This window comes from Gavialis gangeticus, unplaced genomic scaffold (assembly GCF_001723915.1).
Source record: "Gavialis gangeticus isolate Ggan-Ray unplaced genomic scaffold, GavGan_comp1, whole genome shotgun sequence".
Taxonomy (NCBI): Eukaryota; Metazoa; Chordata; order Crocodylia; family Gavialidae; genus Gavialis; species Gavialis gangeticus.
The window spans coordinates 81,339-88,154 of NW_017729025.1; the positions used below are offsets into that span (position 1 = coordinate 81,339).

A 6,816-nucleotide genomic window follows, 5' to 3' on the forward strand; every position below is an offset into this window, starting at 1 on the left:
AGAGCTGGGGGAGCTTTGATTTTCCATGATAAAAACAAAACAAAACCCTAAATGAAACACCAAAATATATAGGGATTTTGAATTTATTATAGTGATGGAGGCAGTGGTAGGCTTCCAAACTGCTTTAACATTGTAAATCAGAGAGTCACAGACAACGAGCATTGAAGGGACCTCGGGAGGTCACATCTAGTCGAACCCCTGCTCCAAGCAGGACCAGCCCCGACTCCATCATCCCAGCCAAGGCTCTGTCTACCCCGGGCTTCAAAACCTCCAAGGATGGAGACGCCGCACACCACCGGGAAAAAGGCATGCCCCAGGCACCAGCATCACTAGCACCTTCAGACACCCAAAGTCACTAGCACAGGGAAGAGCCTCTCCGAGGCAGCCCCGCACCCGAGCAGCTCCCCCCAGCGTGCCCGCGCCTGCGCCCTGCTTGCTGCTGTGCCGGGGGGCGAGGAAGTCGACCCAACCCCCGAGCAGGAGGGAGACGGGACGGGGCACGTTTCCAACGCAGGGCGGCTGGGGGAGTGGGTGTCCCCCAGGCGTCGGAGCTCCTCATCAGACTTCTTTCCCAAACCATGCCCTTGCTGGACCACTTCTTTGTGTGGGTGTCTCCAGGACGTGTCATCCCCTCCATGCATTTACCACCCAAACCCAGTCCGGCTGGACGGCTCGGTTCCTTCCCCACAGCTGCTGCCTCCTCCTCCTCTGTGGCCGCTTCCTCTGCTCCAGGAAAGGCCACTCGACCCCATTGGGACCCTGGCCCCATCCTGCCCTCCCCTGGGGCACGTGGCCTCTTCCCCATCACCTCCCCACCCTCCTCACCTGAAGGGACGGCTGGTCCCTGTTGTGCCTCTGGGCACGCTCTGTGGTTGGGCTCTTCGGTCAGGCAGGATGTTTCCAGGCCCCGGCTGGCTCCTCATCCCGGTCTTTTTGCTTCCTGGGGGAAGCCCCATCCTCTTTCAGGTGCTTCCAGCCTATGTCTTGCTGCAGCAGCCAGGTGGTGAGGGCTTGGGTAGCTGGTGCCGTCCTGAATAACCAGCCTGGGGCACGGAGCAGAGCAGGGGTCTGGGCCTGGCACAGGGGGGCCAGGCTGAGTGGCCTCCCCTTACCATTGGGACACAGGGCCAATTGCCCCCAGGCCCTTTGTGGGCATGTTGGTTGCACGTGCAACCCGTTACAGGCCCCGTTGCATCTTCCCCAAGCGATCCCCATTGCTGCTTGGTGCCCCTCCACCCGTGGGGCAGCAATGCCTCTGTGGGGCTGGTGCCAGAGGTCGGTGCCGGGCCTGGCTTTGTGTAGTCACCTAAATGATCAGAGGTTCGGGGCAGGGGCAGGAGGCTCACGGGGGCAATCAGGTTGACCCCCTCACGCTCCTAGAGAGAAACAGCTGGGAAGCGCCAATGCTGGGAGCGCGGGGAGTGACCTGGATGGGAGCCTGAGTCTCCGTCCAAGGCGAGCCGTGCGGTTTCGGGGTGTGATGGGCCATTGTGCTCTGCTGCACTGCCTGGGGTGCAGCCTCCATCCTCGGCATGGAGGAGCTTCTCCAGGGCAGCCAGATGCTGTCTGCCAAATGCCAGCCCCGGCCAGGAGCTGGTCTGTGTCCCCAAACAGAGACATGTATATTTGCATCTGGCTTAATTGCAATGCGTTCTCACTGCTGTCGTCATTCGGTTCGGCTGCTGTTCAGTGTAATGTGTTCAGAGATGGGGGTTAGATGTCAGGGTGGGAGCTGTTCTTGCGGAGGGGATGGCTGATGATTTGGGTCTGGCTGCGTGCTGCACAGGGTTGTGTATTTGGGAGAGCGAAGGGATGTTGCCAAAGTGCTTGCTTTGCATGCTGGTTTTGATCTGTTGCTTAAGCACTGGGACGCAGGGACGCTCAGAGCAGTGGGTGCCCCGATCCCGGGCACGCAGCATTTCTGCGTCGAGCAGAGCGCATTATAAACCTGGGCGGCCGGGTTTGCGCAAGGCTGGCGCTCGCCGTCGCAGTGTCACCAGCTCGTGTAAGTGACCAGCGACCCGTGGGTGCTGGGTTGAGTCCTTCCAGGGAGCAGTATCGGGCATTGCCAGGCCAGGGGCTTCCCTGTGCGGGGTCTGCCGGGCAGCGCGTGTTGCTGTAGGTGCACAGCACCGGTGCCTGCAGCAGGCGCTCATCACAACGTCGTCGTTCTCCACCATCCATCGCAGTCGCATTTAGTTGGTGTGTGGGCCTAATCCTGGTATTGTTGAGCTCAGAGGCAAGATGCCTCCCTCCCCGCACGTGCGCCGTGTGTCTGCCTTGTCCCAGGTGTGTGGTTCATGTCAGCTCGCTTGCATTACTTGGACATCCATCTTTCCCGCTGAACGCCCGTGTGCTGGGTTGTACCAGGGATGCTCAGCTCCACCAGCTCCTTGCTGCTGGACAGTAACGTGATATCGGATGCCCTCTATAAAGGGATTGTAGTGGCATGACGGGGGGTGTAAGACAGTCCCCGTGGCTGGTGTGGGGTGCCCCTCTCCCGGTTCCCAGGAGGAAGCATCCAGATCGTGTCCTGTCCTATGCAAGGCTGAGCAGGCATGTTCCCCTGGCTCCCGCGCGCGTGCAGCGCACTGTCTGCGTGAGCTGGCGCGTTTCCCAGGCCCGGGAGCAGGGCGGGAGAGGAGGAGGTGGGCAGGGTTGCCGTTGCAGGGAGGAAGGGATGCTGGCGGTGTAGGTGGAGATCTTTGCCTTGACTTTGCTCCTGTCAGATGGGCTCGTGCAGCCTCCCCGCTCCCTGTGTATAGTGTCAGCTCTCGCTGCCCTCTCCGCGGGCTCCTGGGCAAGCTGCGCAGGGCTCCCGTTCGCCGGGCCAGGCGATGCGCACGGCTGGGTGGTGGGGGCTTGGCGCAGAGGGAGACGGACCCTCCTGAAACGCAGGGCAGTGACGAGGAGAGTCGCTGGAGTTAAATAGCTTCCAGGCCTGACCCCGAAGCCTGGCAGCTTGTACTGCTGCACGTTCCCCCAGTTGATGCTAAGGCAGCCCCACGCCGCGTGCATCTCTGGGGTCAGGGAGAGCTCAGACGTGCCCTTCCTGTCTGCTGGGAGAGGGATCCCGAGCGACTGAGCAGCTCCGGTATCACTGGGGGGGTCCCAGGACCCCAGTTCAGACCAGCCCCATGGTCCCAGACACCGAGCTTCACGGGGTGCCCCAAGGAGCTTCCTAGGCCAGACAGACGCCAGCTGGGGGGGGAGCGGAGGCAGAGGATGGGGCTGCGCCTCACCCTGGTCCCCGGCAGATCCAGCGTAAAGGCAGGAGCTGAGCCCTGGTGTCCGAGCCCGGGCTCCAGCCGCCTCCAGGGGCCCATGCTGCCTCTAGCCGCTCCCCGCACGGCATTAATCGTGGGCAGTGGATAGTAGTCAGATGCCCGTAAGAGGATTCCCCCTGTGCGTGATCTGACAGGGCCTCCGGTACTTAACCTTGACCCACACCCTTGCTGGGCCTGGGGCTGCTCCTGCGGCCCAGGCAGAGGGGTCGGGGCAGACGTTGCAAGCGTGCTCAGAGCTGCGCGGGTCGGTCGATGCCCAGCGCAGCGATGGGGCACTGAAACCCCCCGGGAGTGTCCCTGCATCGCGGGAGCCCTAAGACCCATGGCCTGGCTCCGGCAGCTCCTCCCCGGGTGCACGATACTTTGTCTGTAAGCGGCTTTTCGTTGCTTTAGAGCTGGGGAGATGATGCCGATCCCCTTCGCCGTGCCAGCTCTGCACGCTGCATCAGCCTCTCGCCGTGTGCCGTCACGCTGGGCCGAGCTGACAGCTGGTGCTTCCCACCGTTTCCTCTTTGTTATTTCCTGAGGTTTGATTACACTGAGACCCCGGCTCTAGAACTGAAACCCCCATGTTTGAAAAACAAAGGCGTTCCTCATCCACCGCTGGCAGCATGGGGCTGAGACTGGCGGCACGTTGGCAAGAAACTGGGCAGAGGAGAGGGCTCTCGCCGTGGACAGGATGTGCGGGCGAGCCCAGGCTTCCTTGCACCAGGTTTTGCAAGCGGCAGAAGAGGTGGCATTCAGACCGTGCACGGGAGCTTGCAAACAGCTCGGAAACAGCATAGCCGCTTCTCCCCCTGTCTAAACACCTGCAAAGTCTTGCCAAACGCTACGCTAGCCAGGCCCAGTGCAAGGACACGGCTTCTGCTGGGAGTTCGGTTGTCTCGTAGGAAGTGAGTTTTCTATGTATTGGCCTTGAAAGTTAAAGCATGTCCGCAAGAGAGAGCACATTGAAGGCTCGCTGCGAGCACTTCACGTATCCGGCCACGTGCCTGGTTTGGTTTTAATCTGCGTTTCGGATTTGAAATTCAGGTTAGGAAATACTTGTCTGATTTTTTTAGTTTGAAAAAACAAACGTCGTCCCCCACGGGAGCACCCCGGAGACATTGTGGGTGTTCCCCGGTGCTTTTCAGCACCGCTGCGGCACCGAGGCTTGCCGGGTACGTCATGGGTAAGGACTGTTCCCATCTTGCTGGTTCCAGCACTCTCGAGTTTGGGGCACTTTCTACATTGTTCTCAGGTCAGAAAATCAGCGCGATTGAGGCCAGGACTGTAAGAAAACGGAGTCGGTGATCCTGTCCTGGTATGGGTGTCTGGCAGTGGTCAGACGCCCACCCCTCATGCTCTGCATTTTCCAGGCTTTGTGGTTTCCAGGTTGTGCCGCTGTCCCTGCTGTCCCCCCACGGGGGTCTGTGGGGTCGCTGCTCCCCCACGGGGGTCGTCCTCCTCTCGCCGGGGCGCGGCCTTCGCCTCTTATCTGGGAGTCTTGTGCCCCGGGGCTGGGGACTGGTGCTCCGGCTGCTGGAGGGTGACGGGGAGCTGTGCAGTGCTGGTGGGGGCTGAGAAGGGCTTGGTTACAGGACATGGGACTTGAGGATGGTTTAACCAGGTGTGCTGCCGTGGGAAATGCAGAGGGGTCCGGGGGTAGCGTGTGGCCCCGTCTGGGGTCTCTGAACGAGTCTGTCGGACCCTGCCCGTTCCCCTGCGGGCTGTGGGTTTCTTCCAGGCCAGTGCGTTGGGAGAAGCACATTGCGCAGGTGTTAATGGGACACTCACCAGGCTAGCCTTTCTGCTGCAATTCGGCTGCCCGGTGACTCGCTCCTGGTAATGGAGCTCCTATTTCACAGCCCTGCAGTAAAGTCAAATGTGTTCTTTACTTTAACCTTAAACCTCAGGCCCCTGGCCTACAAGCACAGCGTCTGGAGTCTTTTTATCTCCCGTCCGGCGTGGGGGTCCAGCTCGATCGCTCCTGGAGGCGGGGGCAGGCGGCTTGTGCTCTCACCCGGGGAGGCAAGGCAGGATGACGTGCTGCGGGGTGCTGGACCACTCGTCCCTGGCAGGGAGGGCCCTTCCCCGCGTCCCCCCCTTGCTTGTCCACCCCTTCCTTGTGCCAGGCAGCGCTGGAGAAGGGCTGCGGCTGGACGACTGACCGGGACGAGTTGGCTGTCCCTGCAGGAAGGGGCTCAGACGGCAGGTCCGCTCCTGATCCCAGATGTCATCAGTGACACAAGCTCTAACACCCAGGACAGCAATGCACAGGGTCGCGGCAGAGCGGGGCGGTTGTTGTCCAGGGGGTTTGTCCTGGGGTAGCGCAGAGGCACGTGGGGATCTTCGCCAGAGCTGCAGAGCACCAGCCTGGGTCTAATCCTTCAGCAGCGATTGACCTCCTGGTTTCTTGCCTCTGAGAGGTTCGTTTTCAGCTCGTCTCTAATGAGCTCTCATGCGAGAAGCGATCTCATTTCTACAGCACTAGGGCCAGAGTCAATGGTTGTTCCAATCAGTCCCGATATTAATTTGCAGGTTGCACGCACAAGCTCATTAGCTTTTTATTGTGTTAATGGGATGGGGCTTTAATAGGCAGGGCGCATCTCCAGCCACCGCAGCACAGAAGCGTGGCAAGCTCTCTCTTCAAACGCGGGAGGAGACGTGTGCAGCGTGGCTTCACCTTCCTTCTCGTGTCAGCACTTGCCAGCTCTTTGAGAGGTGACTTTAATAACAGGAGGCATAAGATAAATAGCCGGAGAAGGATTTGGGTCTCTGGTAGGAGACCTACGCAGGCATCCTCTTCTGTAAGCACTGCCACCGTGGGGAGAGGGTTCCTGGACTGGTCTTTCCATGCGGAGACTCCATCTTCCACCGCCGGACATCAGTGCCGTCACGGACCATTAGTCTTAAAGGGTGCGTCTACACATGCATTAACACATACTAATTAATCTGCATTAAATATAGTACCTCCATTGTGAAAACAATGCACAATACCCTGTGTTAATGCATATTAACTAAAGAGCATGTTTTTTTTGTAATGCTTAATATGCATTAATACAGGCTAATGCACATTAAAGCACATGTGTTGACACGCCCAAACAGCTCAAGTCCGCCCCTGCCTCCTTGCAGCTCATCGGGATGGGGTGGTCACGGTGCCTAGATGTCTGTCGCTGGCAGAGCGATGTGCCCAATGCCATTGACCCCCAGCCAGAAGGACAAGATGCTGTCAGCAGTCTGCTTGGACCCCAAGCGCGTCCTTCCTCTCATTATTTTCCTGTGACAAACAACTGACATACGTGGAATCGCCGGGCCTCATCAACTCCCACGTTAAAAAATAAAAAACCTTTCCTGCCTGCTCCAATGGCAAATGGGAAATAAAAGGGGAGGGGTGAGAGAGAAAAGGGGAAAAAACAAAACAAAACAATAAAATATTAAAATTGAAAATTCAGGAAGATATAAGCTTTGGAGCATATTAGACACCTATTTTTCCCCCTATTAAAATAGTAATGTGTTGGACAAGGCTGTTTTTGAAAAGAATCAGTCA

The 6,816-nt window shown here is 58.7% G+C and overlaps 1 long non-coding RNA gene across 1 annotated transcript in view; it reads right to left on the reverse strand.

The window, feature by feature from the left end:
* Positions 1-19: 19 nt before the first annotated feature.
* Positions 20-6,816, reverse strand: part of LOC109299414 — a 19,919-nt gene continuing 13,122 nt past the window's right edge. Inside the window, exon 3 of the long non-coding RNA XR_002097823.1 lies at positions 20-119. This is a non-coding gene — a long non-coding RNA (uncharacterized LOC109299414). The remainder of the gene's footprint in view (positions 120-6,816) is intronic.